This window comes from Vulpes vulpes, chromosome 4 (genome assembly GCF_048418805.1).
Source record: "Vulpes vulpes isolate BD-2025 chromosome 4, VulVul3, whole genome shotgun sequence".
Lineage (NCBI taxonomy): Eukaryota > Metazoa > Chordata > Mammalia > Carnivora > Canidae > Vulpes > Vulpes vulpes.
Window position 1 is genome coordinate 77,863,745 of NC_132783.1, and position 17,232 is coordinate 77,880,976.

The following is a 17,232-nucleotide window of genomic DNA, read 5'->3' on the forward strand; positions in this document are numbered from 1 at the left end:
ACATAGGGCTTCCTGCATGGAGCCTGCTTCTCTCTCTGCTTGGGTCTCTCCCTCTCTATGTGTGTCTCACATGAATAAATAAATAAAATCTTTTAAAATAGTTATACATCTTGAAATGGGGAAATTACCCTGGATAACACAGGTGGGCCAAATCCGATCACTCAAGTCCTTAAAAGTGGAAAACCTCTGTGGCTGTGGTCAAAGAGAGATGTGACTACACACATCTGAAGAAAGATCAGAGAGATGGTAGCCTGAAAGGAATATATGCCCTGTTGCTGGTTCTGAGGTATGGAGGTCCATGTACAAAAACTAAAGAGAGACACCAGAAGTTAAGAGTGGCTACTGGGGGATAGAAATCAAGGAAATAGAATCATTTGGTCCTACAACTCTGTGGACTTAAACTGTGCACCCCTAAGCAACAAAAAAGAACCTCAAAATGAATACAGTCCTCTTGATACTTTGATCTTAGTCTAGTGAGACCTATGTTGGACTTCTGACTCATGAGAGCCCTAAGATAATAAATATATGTTGTTCTAAGCCCTATGTTTTAAGTACGTGTAGCTTGTAGTAATTTGTTACAGCAACAATATATACACCCAACACAAGATGAGGTAACTATACATGTGCCAAATCATGTAAGCTGTCCAAGCCATTTAGAGTCTGTTTTTCAAAAACAATGGGGAGTCTCTGATGAGTTTTAAAAAGGAAATTACTTTGTTAAAAAGTTACGTGGAAGAGATGCCATGCTCCACATCATATGTCAGGGAAATGCAAATTACAACAATGAGATACCACTACACATATTTTAGCATGACCAAAATCCAGAACACAGACAACACCAAATGCTAGTGAGGATGTGGAGCAACAGGAATGTTCATTGCTGGAAGGAATACAAAATAGTACAGCCACTTTGGAAAACAATGTGTCTTACAAAATGAAACATACTCTCTCCATATGATATAATCCAGAAATCTTACTCCTTACCCAAAGGCAATGAAAACTTATTTCCATGGAAAAACTTGTACATGGATTTTGTAATAGTTTAATTCATAATTGCCAAAACTCAGAAGCAACCAAGATGTTCTTCAGTAGGTAAATGGATGAACTGTGGTGCATCCAGACAATGGAATATGATTATTATTTTTTAAGTAATCTCTGCGCCCAACATGGGTCTTTAGTTCACAACTCTGAGATCAAGAATCGTGCTCTACTGATTAAGTCAACCAGGCACCCCAGACAATGGAATATTATTGAGTGCTAAAAGGAAATGAGCTATCAGACATGGACAAAGAGGAATCTTGAATGCATATTTTCTGGGATACCACAAATCAAGTGATCACAAAGCACCAAAAGTCCAGATAAGGGAAAAAGCATTAGTGCACATCACTTTACCTCTCTGATTTATGTTGATTCATGGCTTTGTACATTGTATAATAATCACTAAATTAAAATATCAAAATATAAAAGTTAAAATTAGTAACATTGCAAGATAATTATTTTAATAACAGAAATAATTGCAACTCCTTTACATTTTTTATTTAAAAGATGAGAATGCCTATTTAAGGAAAAGAGAAAAGAAGCCTTTAAGTACAATGGTAACTAAAATGGCAATTCAAGCAAGATAAAATTGTTTCTGAGGCACTGATCTTTTAATTAGAGACAATGTCAAAATGCAATGTGTTCTCTTAGCTTTATTATTTTAATCTGTTTCTTGTTTCTCAACAAACTGAAGAAATAAACAGTGATTTTTAAAATTAATTATATAGTGCAATTTTCCTCCAGGAAAACCAATATAGCTTAATTTTCATTAACTATATTGTAAATCGCATTACTCTTTTGGAAAACATTCAAGGGTGCTTTTATTTATAAACCAATAGATGAGAACTATAATGCATTTATATAATGCCTGGACACTTTCAAAGGGGGCTTCTTATTAAGTAGAATTCAACAATGGTATTTTAAAATATCGTTATAATTTTTAAATGATAAAACCCAATATATCACTGAAGCTAGAAATAGTGACATCCTGGGTAAACTGCAGCATTTAGGATGCTAATTAGCTAACCATGACTGTATGTATAATGAAGATATTAAGCTTTCTCTAAGAACATTGCAACCTGAAATTCAAATAACTAATGCTATGGGATAATTGGGAAATATGATTAACTGATTTAAACACTACTGAAAATGCAGCACAATTCTCTTTCAAGAGGCAGAACAAATATGTTCTATAAAGAAATGGCAAAATCAGAATTAGCACGTAGTCAAGAAAGGAGGTGACTAAGAGTACATGGGTACCATTTTGAGTAAATCACTTTAAAGCTAGTCACAGTGTGAATGAGGATAATTATATGGCTCTCAACTCTGCTCATGTTTTCTTTCTTTCTCTCTCTCTCTCTTTCTCTCTCTCTCTCTCAGTTGCAAGTCCCCTCAACTGTCATGCTTAGTTGTTTCTTTGAGATGTTACCATACATGGTACAGATGAATCTGCTCTTCTGTGATTTTTATAAATGATCTTAGCTCACACAGCAAAGCCATTAAGCTTAGGTTAGGAAAGGCCTGACCCTTGGGTGTTTCCATGCAGTTTTCTATTGTAGAAAAGCTTCACGAAGTTTTATAGGAAGTTTTGAAAAGACATCAGAGAATAATTTGAAATTCAGAAGTAACCAAAATCATTCCTGATACTGATTGTATGTCTGCATAGGAGAGTAAGCAAATATTTAACAAGTGGTTCCCAATTAGAAGGTATATTTTAATAGGAATAGCTACTTTGGACCCTCTAGGTTCTTTTAGATTGTTCCAAATAATTGCGTATAACCATGCTAACAACCAGGAGATCATCAATAAGATGAATTTAATGAAATTATTATTTTTTTATTAAAAGATTTTATTTATTCATGAGAGACACACACAGAGAGAAAGAGGGGAACAGAGACACAGGCAGAGGGAGAAGCAGGCTCCATGCAGGGAGCCTGATGCGGGACTCGATCCTGGGACTCCAGGATCATGCCCTGAACCAATGGCAGGCACTAAACCGCTGAGCCACCCAGGGATCCCAATGAAATTATTCTGAAGCATGCTTTAACGTGCAAACTTTCTAGAGGAGACGGCCAAGAGAATATTGTAGGCAGCAAGATTTCAATGTAGAAAACCAAGTGAACAGAATTAGAAACAAGCACCATGGAAAAATAAAAATCATAATCAATATGCCTGACAGGAATTCATACTTGTAACTGCAAAATAGCTACAGAGACTTGTACTTACTAGTCGCTAACCAGTGTGATGATGATAAAGGCAAAGAAGAGCAAGACCTCTGGGATAAGATTAGAGATGTTTACTCCATCCAAGAAAACAATGGAAAGAAAACTAGGAGAGATCTAATAAAATAGATCATTTCAGTACTGAATGAAATACCTACAATTATTTTGCTGTAAGACTATATACTAAGTTCTTCTGATGTGTTATAGGTATGGTCTAAAGAATCCTAGCCAATCAAAAATAAGGCTAAAGGGGCCCTCTGGCAGAGGGAAAAATGGTTGGTTTCTTGTAGTAGGAATGCTATCTTACTCGTCCTTATATTCTTTGCATCTAACACTATTGGCAAAGCAGTAGGTGTTCCAAATATATATGTATGTGTGTATTTACATATTTATATATACACACATTTATACATATATTTATATATACATATATATTTTAATCTTCTGTATAAATGGCATCATCTACATTTTTTTACATTTTTAAAATTTAAATTCAATTTGCCAACATATAGTATAACATCCAGTGCTCATCCTATCAAGTGCCCTCCTTATTGCCCATGACTCAGTTACCCCAACCCTCACCCACCTCCTCTTCCGCAACTCTTTGTTTGTTTCCCAGAGTCAGGAGTCTCTCATAGTTTGTCTTCCTCTCTAATTTTTCCCACTCAGTTCCCCTCCTTTCCTTTATAATCCCTTTCACTATTTCTTATATTCCATGTATAAGTGAAACCATATGAAGATTGCCCTTCTCTGATTGATTTATTTCACTCACCATAATATCCTCCAGTTATAGCATAAAGAAAAAAAGTTATTGAATATAACCTTAATTTATTTATAGAATGAAATATATATGAATAAAACAAAAATATTAATGAGGTACTTTATCCATGAATTTACTAGATGCTGCCATATTATTCTCAAAACAATCTGAGAGGCAATTTATATGTCCAGAGATCATTAATAATTTGAAGTGTTATAAGTAAAGGAGTTTGAAAAGAACTTATGACTTACAAATACCAGAAACCATATATTGTCTACTTTATTACTCTAAATTATCAAGATTATCCAGAACCCTGATTACTGTGTTCCTTTAAGTTATTATTTCCTATGTCTTCTTTAATGAATGTTTATTCTATTTTACAAGTTGCACTCCCTTCACCTGTCCCCTCAAAAACAGATAAATATTACACAGTGTCTAACTTAAGTTAAGTTTGTTTCTTCATAGATGAGATTTTTAAAGGGTCATTAAAAAGATACAAGAAGGGGTGCCTGGGTGGCACCAGTTAAGTAGCCTCCTATTGGTTTCGACTCAGGTCATGATCTTGGGGTCTTGAGGTTGAGCCCCGTATAGGGTTCTGCACTCAGCAGGGAGTCTGCTTCTCCCTCTCCCTCTGTCCCTCCCCTAATTCATGCTTGCTCTCTCTCTCTCTTTCTCTGTCCCTCAAATAAATAAATCCAAAAAAGGAACACAAGAAAAAACATAAAAGCTTATAAAACAACAGCAACTTAATATAGCATAAACAAAAGATTTTTTATTATAACTAGAAAGTTTAAAAAGTAGATAATAAAAATAAAGCATTTAAATGTAGGATCCTACTTATGCAGTAACTGAAGAACTAGTTACTTTTATCTCCATATTTCTGTGGATTCAGATTTTAATTAAGACATTCAATATTATTTTTCTGGTAATATGTTTCCATTTTCTTTCATTTTAGATTTTAATGCATATTTTTTAAAGCATAATAATCTCAACAAAGAAAGGACAGGTATAGGATTCAGCAGTTTCTGCTTTTATATATATAATTGAAGCCAATTAACTGTGGCATCAAATTTTTTAAATCTTGTTTCCCTTGAAGCAGGTATTTTCAAATACTACATATATGCACAGTAGGCTTTTCATTTACAAAAATATTATAAAAATGATCATTGCTTTGGTAAATACTGAAAAAAATGAAGAAATTCACAATAAAATTAGAAGTAGTCTATTGAGCAGCCATATATCTATAGAACAATACCATCTGTGAGATCTGTAGAGGGAAAAATGAAAGGAAAAGTGAACGAAAATGATTCATTTAGAAGTAGGTATGCTAATGCATGCTTAGAACTAGATTCATCCTTCTTTGGGCTTATAAGGGTCTAGAATTAAATGTGATATCCTCAGGGTGACCACTGGTTACTTTGGGTCTCAAAAGTCCAAAATCTCTGCTTCAACACTCACACTTTATTGTGTGAGACAGGATACAAGAGTTGTAGATCTTACTTATTATCAACCAGCCATGTCACTGGCCTCTTCTAAGACTTAGGCCCATCTGTCAAGCATTGGGTATCAACAGATACTCAGCCATGTCCTTAAAGAATATTCAAACATTTTTGTGAAGTAGTGACAAAATGTCACTAAAATATATAAGATGTATTAAGTGGGTAAAATGTTAATGACTAAAAGTTTCTTGTCTTTATATATGATTGACTCATTGTCTACCACCTCCCATTTTTTAAAAGATTTTATTTATTTGAGAGACAGTGAAAGAGCATGAGCAGTGGGAAGAGGCAGAGGGAGAAGGAGACTCTGCTGAGCAGGAAGCCTGATGTGAGCTCGATCCCAGGACCCCGAGATCATTATAAGGGACAAAGGTAGACACTTAACTCACTGAGTCACTCACCTCAATGACTAAATATTTCTTAACATAAAATGTTCTTTCATAAGTTTTCTTCAACTGTATTACCTCCTTCTGTTTCTTTCTTTTTCTATATTCTGGGAGAGGTGGGCAGTATTATAGAGTCATTAACAGCATCAAACCTGGAGTCAGACTGCCTACGTGTGAATCCAGCCCTGCTCATTCAACACCTACAAACCCTGGTAAAGTCACTTAATCTCTTTATGCCTCAGTTTCCTCAATGATAAATGTCATTAGCACAAGTGCATTATAAGGAAGTCATGAGGATTAAGGAAGGCAATACATATAAAACACTAGAAGAGTGCCTACAATTACAGCCAGAGCCAAAACAAGCTTAGCACAAGATACTTATTTTTTTTTAAGATTTTATTTATTTATTCATGACAGATACAGAAAGAGGCAGACATAGGCAGTGGTAGAAGCAGGCTCTATGCAGGGAGCCCGATGTGGGACTCTATGCAGGGATCCCAGGACTCCAGGATCACACCCTGAGCCAAAGGCAGACGATATACCACGGAGTCACTAGGCATCCCACAAGATATTTATTTTAAAACCAAATGTAAATACTGCATGTTGCTCCACGAAGAGTGCCATGACTTTCAGATGCTTTGTAGAAAAAAATGAGGACTATTACTAAATATATTGTTTCAGGAAAAAGAGGCAAATTGTTTAAGTGTTTATGGGATGCTATCTTTTATCAATGAAAGGAGAAACAGTAACACACATATAGAGGTTTACCTATATATATTTTTAAAAGAAAGGGAAAATAACCAAAAAAACAAAAATGATGACATCCAAGAAGGACAAAGTAGAAAAGCTAGAGTTCTTCAAATGTGCTTTACTTTGAGGTTTTGACTTTGAAACTCAAATAATGTTTTATATAATTATTAAACAAAGTTAAGTCATCTTAAAAAATAATCCATAAAAACAAAAAGAAAAATGAAACAAGGGAATATAACAAGTATGAATTGATCTCTTAACCATGCACAAATTATTTTTAAGTAGCATAAACTAAGAACTTAAGAAATCTTAAATTGTTTTTACTAATCACATTATAATAATATTACAGTGAGAGAGAGCATGAGCAGGGAAGAGGGACAGAAGGAGAAGCAGGCTCCCCGCTTATCAGAGAACCCAATGTGGGGCTCCATTTCAGGATCCTGGAACCATGACCCAAGCCAAAGGCAGATGCTTAACTGACTGAGCCCCTAAAATTATTCTTAAATTATTGTATATACAGCCATATGTATATATTCATATATGACTGTATATGAATATATGGAACGTATGTATATGTATATGTTCCATATATGTCACATGGAACAAAGATTTTCAGTTTAGAAGAAAAGAGATAAGCATATTAAATGAAAGAACTACAGAAAAAAAAAACCCATAACCAGAGGTTTGAATTGGAAATACTGAACACTTGGGAAGATCAACATAAACATATAAAGTATCTCTCTTTAAAATCTTTCTACAGAAAAGGCCTAGAAACAGTAACCAATTAAGTAGCAATGAGCTTTCCCAGTGTCCACATTGTAACTATGAACACTATTTCCCACAAAGATACCAAGATATTTAGAGACATGGCTATTTCCTAGTTTGGGCAGAAAATAGAAAAGAAGATCCTGGGACTGGGCGTCCTACCAGAAAGTGAGGAGGCACAAATGCCTACCGGGATCATTTCAAAAGAACTTGGTAATGAAACTAAAGAGATGTCTGTCCTTCCCTTCACTGGTATGGCCACAGTCAGATGCCTTCAGAAGAGGCTTGTCTTCCTCTGCGGCAAAAAGAAGAGCTGGTTGGACTCCAATGAGACCAATGAAATCACCAATGCCAACTTCCATCAGGATGCATGTCTAGAAACTGATCAAAGACGGGCTGAGCATCTGGAAGTCTGTGACGGTCCATTCCTGGGCTCAGTGCCAGAAACTCTATGGCCCACCAGAAGGGCAGGCATATGGGCACTGGTAAGAGAAAAGGTACTGCCAGTGTTTGAATGCCTGAGAAGGTCACCTGCATGAGGAGGATAAGAATTCTGTACCTGCTGCTCAGAAGAGACTTGGATCTAAGAATATTTACAACTACACGCATCATAGGCTGTACCTGAAAGTGAAGGGAAATGTGTTAAAAAACAAATGGATTCTCATGGAACACATCTACCAGCTAAAGGAGGACAAGATTCACAAGAAGCTTCTGGCTGTCCAGTCTGAGGCCTGCAGAGCTAAGGTCAATGTAGCACGCTAACGCTGTGAAGAGTGGCTCCAGGCCAAGAAGGAAGAAATCATCAAGACTCTGTCCAAAGAAGAAGAGACCAAGAAATAAATCTCCCTCTCTTTTGTATGTACATAGTGGCTTCAGCAATTACCCAGATAAGTTATTCAATAAAACAAAGCATTATCTGCCTCAAAAAAATGAAGAGATTTCTATAGGCAAAGATGAGATAAATTAGAGATCATAAAGAACAATAACTGCATTGTATGGGAAAATTCTAATATAAGAAGAGCCATGAGACTATAATGATACATAAAAACAACTCAGTAATCATCTCTAGAGAATTTTAGAGAACTGACCTATTATTTGGAAAACTGATAATTAAAGTGGGAGAATCAGGCATTTTTTTCTGCCTTTTCTGTATATGCCTCAAAATAAACACTTGATATAGTAAAGCTACTCTTTATAGATGAATTCCAACCTATAAATGAAAAAGGAATGATAGAATTAGAATCTCACTATTTTGTAATACCTTTTGAACTAAGAGATTTATGCTATAATCATCAGTAGCAGATAAACTATCAGATGAAAAATTGATAAGGAACTAAAATTATAATGGATGAATCAAGTCAATCACACATAGACCTACAGATCAATCTTAACATTATAATAGAGATATTAGACATTGTGGGCTCCTTAGTGTGATGCAATGAAAGGAACCCAACATCCTGAATTAAGTATTCTTACCAAAACATCAAATTGGGATCTGATTAAGCCTCTATGTCTAGATATATAGACTTATAGAAAATAGAAGTCAAATGAAATTTTTAAATGATACGGAGATACATGAAGCAAAATACAGAATGTGGGAAATTCTACAAGACAAACAACACAGTTTCTTTAACAAATAAAGTACAAGGAGAAGATGGAAGGGAGAGATTATAGTTGAAAGGAAATTTTAGATGTATACTAGTGAAATGCAAAATAAAGGTCTAGTTTGTATCTTGATTTAAAAAGAAACCCAACCATATATGTATGTTATGTACATGAATATTGAATTTGATGTTGATTGGTATTTGATTCAAAGTCATCACATTTTTGCTAACTTTCTAAAACGGGATAATATCACAGCAATACTATTTTTATAATACCTTTTTGAGTGCTTATCTATTAGAGTTACATACAGATAAACTATACGATGTCTGAGATTTGCTTCAAAATAATCCATGAAGATGGAATGATAAATCAGGGTATAAATAAATAAAGTTTGGCCATGTCAAATAATTTTTGACACTGATACTGGGTGATGGTTGCAGGAAAGTTCATTACGTTATTCTATTTTTATACTGTTTGGAAACTTACATACTAGAATGATTTAAAATGAAAACTATTATTAAAGCACAGAATTAAATTCAAAAATTCTTGTTGAGGTCTTTTTATCATGTTGCACTAAATTTATACACAGATTAATTTAGCCTGTTGAATCTTCCAAACAAGAAACCTCTACATTCTATACCTCTGTAGCTTTTGTATTGTTATCATTACTGCTTTTGTTTCTTGGTATGGGTTGTACACACTGCTTAAGCTTAGTCATTCATAATTTACAAGGTTTTTTCTGTTTAACCAGTTTATAAGTGTTTTTCTGTTTTAGTAGCAATAATCAGTTTGAAAACAAATAGGATGCAATTGCTTTTGCATATATAAGTTTTTAATTTTCCTGGTTACTCTACTGTCTTTCTGGTCCCAATAACTTTTCAATCTAACGTTTAATATTCTAATACCTAATTTTCAACCAAATCTAATGTAATCTTTTAGATATTTCAGGTGGACAATTCATAATATACAAATAAAGGATAATTTTTCTCATCTCTTTAAAAAATAGTTGCTGTGCACTGAATTGAAAGGGTTGACACTCTTTCATTTGTTTCTTTGAAATCCATATTTCAAGAGGTTATCTATCTTAAAAAAACAGAAACCTGTATTATGCTCCTGTCCAACTTGAAACTTTAATAACATATTGGGAACAGTGAGATTAATATATCTGATGAATTTGCACTTTGATTTAAATTTTCAACTCACCCTATCATCACTTAAGTTCAGAGAACACCATCAAAATCTAATAGTTAAGAATATCTATCTCCAACACATATCAAAATACGTGCGCCACTAGCACTGGAAGATTTGTTTAGAGAAGGCTTCCTTGATTCTTATTTTCAGGCTGATGAAATAAGATGATTACATATAGCGAAGGTTATCAGAGAAACTAACCAAAAATTTTAAGCCAATCTCAAAACATCAACATGAGTTTTTTGTTTTTTTCTTTTTTTTTTTTCCATAAAGGGTATATTCTGTAGAGAAGTTACATTATTATTCCAGAAGACATTATCTTGGCTTCACTACACATAGCACATCTGGGAATTGTCTGCTTGAAAACCTTGGCTAGAAGCTCTATCTGAAGGCCTCAAATTGATTGTGATATTTAAAAGTCTAAAAGAAAAAAAAATAAAAATAAAATAAAAGTCTAAAAGAAGGTAGTACATGTCACATGGTGGGCTGCTTGGCATAAACTGCCTAAGACACCAAATTTTCCCATGGGAAAAGAGCAAAAAAAGTTGAATCAGGATTCCATATTGATTTTACATTATGATATAAAAACTTTTCCCTTCAGTGTACTGCTTTTCACAATGACTTTAAGTGCTTTTGCTTCGACCTCAAGCCTTTGTAGTGACAATGTGACTCTATGCCAGTTTTTTGCAGCACACAAGCTGCCAGATACAATTATTTCTGACAACAGGTCCACATTTGTCTCAGTCAAGTTATGGTATTTGTGGACAAGAATCTTATCCAAGCTGTCACCATTGTACCTCATCTGTTTTAATGTATGTTTAGGAGGAAAGGGTAGTGCAGATTTCCAAAGATGCCCTGAAGTGGATTTCTGAAGATACTGACCAATAATTCTTCCATGGTTTTTCATTGACCAATGTTGCAGATGTTCTTTCAGAGGTGCAGACCATGCTGAATACTAGTTAGGTTTAGTTTCATAACTTGTCTAAACCAATTTTACGGAGAATAAACTGACAACTCACAAAATGAATATGACACTATTCTCAATACTGCTCTAGCTATGGTAACATTCATTTTCAGTAATCATTCACCTTTATCACTGTAGTGTTTCTTTGCTGGGACTTAATTCAGTTTTTGTCTCTGCAAGTTGAATTTGGATATGTGCTATTTCTATGAAGCCACAGAGTACCCTGTGCTTTCTCATGATAGCACTCACTACCTACATTATAACAAGTCATCTATCTCTATGCTGTTCTGGATTATAAATTTTATGAGTGTAGAAATGTGTCTTTTCTCTTAATTCTACCTCCAACACCTAAGATGGGAACTGGCACAAAGTAGACACACAAGAGTCAGATTACAAACAGCCCTTTAGGTCAGGCTTCTTCAAACCAGCTTCTAAAGCCAGCCTTCTTGACGTTGTTGGCAAGCCTTTTTTAAAAGCCACAGACACTCCAGTAAGGTCCTTTACGAAAGCCCACTTAAGGCAAAAAAGCCCCCTGAAATAATATTATGGGTAAGAAACAGAAGGAGTAAGCAACCTAAGATAAAAGAATTTTTCCCCAAACTACCCCTTCACATGTTGACAAACAACCCCAAATAAGGTCATTGCCTTCAGACACAAATGAAAGTGCCTTTAGAGTAAAATTTCTTGGGTTGGAAGGGAATGAGGGAGCAATACAAATTCATCTGCAACACTTCTTAGTCAAACAGAGATGGCAAATGGTGAAAAATAAAAACCAGTATTCTGGCTCTTTGACCCATATATTGAGTATTCATACTTAGCACATACTCTCCCCCTTATATTTGAGCATTATCTTGGGTAACATAGACTTGTGAACTAGATACAGGTACTCTTTCCAGGGACTCTTCCTTATTACAGAAGTATCTCCCCTTTAATCATCCTGATTTCTTCCTTTTAAGAAACACATATTGAATATGTATTATCTGTGAATAGTAGATATTTAGAGATGAATGAGATTCCACTATCCCTGAATCTAAGGGATATTCTTTTGAAAAAAATCTACATACAAACGATTATAATATAATGTATTTATATGTCATATGTATATGGTATATGACTGAAAGGTGCTAATGAGGAAGTTACCAAATCCCTAGAAGGGTTTTATGGAGAATATAACATTTGAGATATATTTTATAGACAATTTCACCTGATAGATAGTGGGGGAAGGCTATTCTTATAAGATAGAATAGCATAAACAGTGACTTAAGGCATATTAAAACCTGGCTTATTCATGTATGATGAATACTTTGGTATGGCTGGTTCACAGGTTGCATAGCATATTGCAGTTACTGGAAGTAATGACAAAGTGTCATTTTGGACCAAATAGTAAGAGATCTTCAAATCAGCTTTCATTCACTGTCTTTCATAGCTACAATTGGCCCCACCTAAAGCACCTGCCCAGTCTTATACAATATGACCTTCCCAACTTCATAATAGCCTTCAACCGGCCCTCTGTCACAACTGATTACACTCAAGGTGATCACTTTATTCAAGAACAACCAATTCAGTGGTGTGGTAACAAAAGGATCAACCTTGTCTTCTCTAAGATTTTAAGATGAGAAGATTGGAAGAATGAGCTGATTTGGAGTGAAGCTGAAAGAGTCATGAAGTAGCATGTAGGCATTAAAGATAATATGGCAAGCCAATTCCATAGGAAGGAGACCCTATAAATAAACAGGAGCTTGCAGGCAGAACAGAGGTGAATACAAGGGAGGTGATACCAATGGAGAATAGCAGAGTGCAGGGCACTGAAATGAAGCTACTTCCTGTTCCAAAAAGGTTCTTGCTCTTCTTGACAGCTGATTATTTGACTTTATCTAACAACAAAATGAATCAAATCAAAATAACCTTGTGTGTCATAAGGATGAATCTACTGTTTGACCGGAGGTGACAGTGAGCTAGTCAAAGGATTTAAGTGAAACAATAACATAACCAAATCAGCAGTAGTGTTTTAGAGAGAGAGTCAGACGATTCTGGAATTGACCTTCATGTCATTCCACCAAAGACTCATCAAATATCAGAAGAGAAGGAAGCAGTAATTCTTTTCTGTTTACCTTATCCCCTGGCATGGGATAACTTGCTATTTAAAAGATTATGATAGCCATATAGGAAAGAGACCATGTGTACTAGAATATTAGTTATTTATTTCCTTTTCAAAGCCAACAATTTACATTTCAGTGATTTAAAGTAAGGTAAGTCTGAATAATTCAACATTAATAAAGATTGTTCCATAAACTAAATTTCCAAAAGTAGAAGGAATTTAAAATAATTGTTTTGTCTACTTAAAGGAATGTGATGTATTAAATTCAAGTTAACAAAAATATGCATAATTGCCAAAATACTAACAGAGATTGCCCTTGGATGGTGAGAGCATGGTTCTTATGTTTTATAATACATATGTATTGCTTTTATAGTGGAAAAGAAATAAATTTAAAGATAGTTTAAGGCATATTTCATTTCTATCTAACAAAACAGATTTTCAGTTTTAGTTGTCTGGATAAATCTATCTGAGGCTAGGGGAAAAGCTATCTATTAATATTTGCTATTGTTTTCCACATGGTATAAAGACTTTGGTTGAATTCAAGGAAGACAAAACAGTTATAAGAAATACACTAAAGTCAAAAGATCTAGGTTGCATGCAAAGTTCCTATATGCTGTCACATATGAATAGATCCAGTTACTTCATCTCTCTGGGTTTCAGTTTTCTGATATCTGAAACATGGTTTTAACAAAATAGTCTCAAAATTCTTTCCAATTTATGATTTTTTAAGCCTCTATACCATTATTACTTGGTATTACTATAATATTTTCCAAGTTTAACTTGCAAAGCCTATAAGCCACTTGAAATTATATAAAACCTCTCAGGCCTTTAAAAAGTATCCACAGAAAACCTACAAAGCTTAAGAATTAGAACTAATGGCCTAAGAATGTGATGACATGTTTAATTATTGTGGATTCTCTAGAGAGAAACCTAGAGTATCTCAGAAGGAAAATACCTAGATTGAAAGTTACATATACCAAATCAAAAATATTTTCATGATTTTAACTAATGCCATAAAGAGAAAAAAAGACAGAATCAATGCAGGCTGTTTCCTTTAAGGAAAAGTCTGGTCTTGAATATAACTAATGAATAGAACTAATGAATTTACACAACCATGTGACACCTACTACTAGTTTTTGAACATAGACACATATTGAGCTATCAGAAGATACAAACCTAGATCATAAATAAATAGTTGTATATTTAAAATATTGTGTTTATTTTTAAAGCTCTATTTCCTAGAAATATAAACACATACACACATAGCCACACATGCATACACACACAACACACCCCCAATACCAGAGACATATATATAAAGTTCAAGTTTTTCTAATTCTTCACTATTAAGTCACAAACATACATTTGAAAAGGGCAAAAAAAATTTTTTTTAGTTTGAAGACTCACTCTAAAGTATAATTGATAATTGTAACCAAAATTTCAATACAAAAAAGCAGTATATACTCAGCTCAGAGTATAGTTGGTTTCATAAGAAAGCATTACATAGGGGGTCCCTGGGTAGCTCAGTCATTTAGCGCCTGCCTTCGGCCCAGGGCGTGATCCTGGAGAGATCTCTCTCTCTCTCTCTCTCTCTCTCTCTCTCTGTCTCTCATGAATAAATAAATAAAATCTTAAAAAAAAAAGAAAGCATTACATAGAATTCTCTTATTTCATTATAAAATTATAAACTCATTCTTTTGAAGAAACATTCCTATGAAGAAGCATTCCTACACTCCCTATCATCACCTGTTATGCTTATAATGTGCCATGATAATTTCATATCTGAAAGATGACAGATTGCACAGTTTTATTGCCTCTTCCCCTTAAAATTCAGGTAATAGCAAACAAATACAAATGAGGTTAAAAGGAAATATAAGTATGAATGAACAATTTCTACAAAGTTTTGGAAAACATAAAATATTTTGTAAAGAAGTAGAGTCAAGAAAGCTACACCTGGGATCCCTGGGTGGCTCAGTGGTTTGGTGCCTCCCTTTGGCCCAGGGCGTGATCCTGGAGTCCCGGGATCGAGTCCCGCATCAGGCTCCCTGCTTGGAGCCTGCTTCTCCTCTGTGTCTCTGCCTCTGTGTGTGTGTGTGTGTGTGTGTGTGTGTGTGTGTGTGTCTGGGTCTCTCATGAATAAATAAATAAAATCCTAAAAAAAAAAAAAGAAAAGGAAAAGAAAGCTACACCTAAGTGCTTACTGAAGGTGGACCATATACTGTGCAAAAAAGGTCTTCGGAGCCTCCAGAAAGTGGGATCACTAAAAATATGGGAACCAGTGTAAAATATTCATAAAGAGTCCTGGATGCCCATTTTTACCCCTAGAAAACAAGAAACTATCATCTATGGACTGAATGTTTATGTGCTCCCTGCCTCCCACCACAAATTCATATGCTGAAGCCCTAATATCCAAAATAATGATATTGGAGGTGGGGCCTTTGGGAGGTAATTAAGTTATGAACATAGAGCTTTCATGAATGGGATTAGTGCTCTTAGCAGAAGAAACACAAGCGTCATGGTCTCTCTACTGTGTGAGGATACACCAAGAATGTGTCCATCTGCAAGCCAGGAGGAGGAACCTCACCAAGAACCCAGACACATTGACACCTTATCTCAGAGTTGCAGCCTCCAAGTTTCTGTTGGGTAAGCCACCCTGTCTATGATATTTATTATATAGTCAGCCTGGGCTGACTAAGACATTACTGCTTTCTTCAGGCAGAGAAAAAAATTTTTTTCTGAACATCCAAACCTGGGAAGCTAGATCAAGTATATGAGGCAAAGCACTGACGCTTGGGATTGAAAACAGGAAAATTCAATGAGAATGTACATAATGAACTTGAAGAGCTCAGCACCCTTCTCCTGCTTTGTCCCTAGAACACTTATAGCCTCCAGCTCCAGTTGGAGGTCTCCAAGGGAAAGAAAATAGCTATATTCATGTATCTGGAGATTTCTCAGTGAAAAGGCAAGTTCATTTTTTAATCTTGCTCCCACAGAATCCACAGCCAAAACCAAGCCCATACACAGGGAACTTTCTCTCAGTGCCCCACTCAATCTGAATAAGCACACAAGAAACTTAACATTTTAAAAAAGCTTCTAACATGAAATGGACCAAGACAAACTAGCTAAATACCTCAGAGGCATTGCACCAAAAATATAGGACCAAAACACTCTATATAATATTCTAGAATGAAAAGAAGATGTCATGTTTCTAGAAATAAAACAGTATGCAAAGAAGGAGAAAAAGAGAACCAAAAAAGAGTTCCTAGAGATGACCAATATGATCAACTAAATTGGGGGGAGGTAGAGGATCAGCAGACTTTTAAAATAAAGAGATATGCAGCAAATACTATAAGATTACAGGATTTACAGTCTCTAAACATTGCCATTGATTAATGAAAGCATCTGTAGACAGTGCATAAATGGATAAGCATGAACGTATTCCTTTAGTTACAAAAGTTTAACTTTATTTACACCACTTGACTTAACATCATTGTTGGACTTGGTTGTGCCATAGTTTGCTGACACCTGATCTAAATTTTTAATAAACAGATTAAATATTGTAACATAAAGCTGAGGAAATCACTTGCAAGTAAGACAAAAATATAAAGAGATGGAAACACAGGAGAAAAAAATACAACAATGACTCAATCCAGGATATCTAAAATCTGCCCAATAAAAGTTCCAGAGTGAGAGAGAGCAGAGAAAGTAGAGAGAATGTGAACATAATTCAGTACACCACTTAATCCAATAGCATCTTTGCTCACATGGTCATTTTCAGTACTATTTATTTAATACTGATTTATATGAGAAGTAGGAAAGTGAGAGAGAATATGATAGTAAATTTCAGTTAAAATCACAAGAAATGAAAATATCAACAAAATTCAGAAATATTATAAGAAAAAAAAATAGTAGCCAAAATAAAGTCACTGAATCTTGGAAGAGTAATCGGTGAAG

The 17,232-nt window shown here is 34.8% G+C and overlaps 1 protein-coding gene and 1 pseudogene across 6 annotated transcripts in view; one reads left to right on the forward strand and one right to left on the reverse strand.

The window, feature by feature from the left end:
- The window catches only part of CTNNA3 (catenin alpha 3), a 1,674,060-nt gene that overhangs the window by 912,590 nt on the left and 744,238 nt on the right, over positions 1-17,232 (reverse strand). The window lies entirely within an intron of this gene.
- On the forward strand, positions 7,675-8,260 carry LOC112910561 (large ribosomal subunit protein eL19-like; annotated as a pseudogene).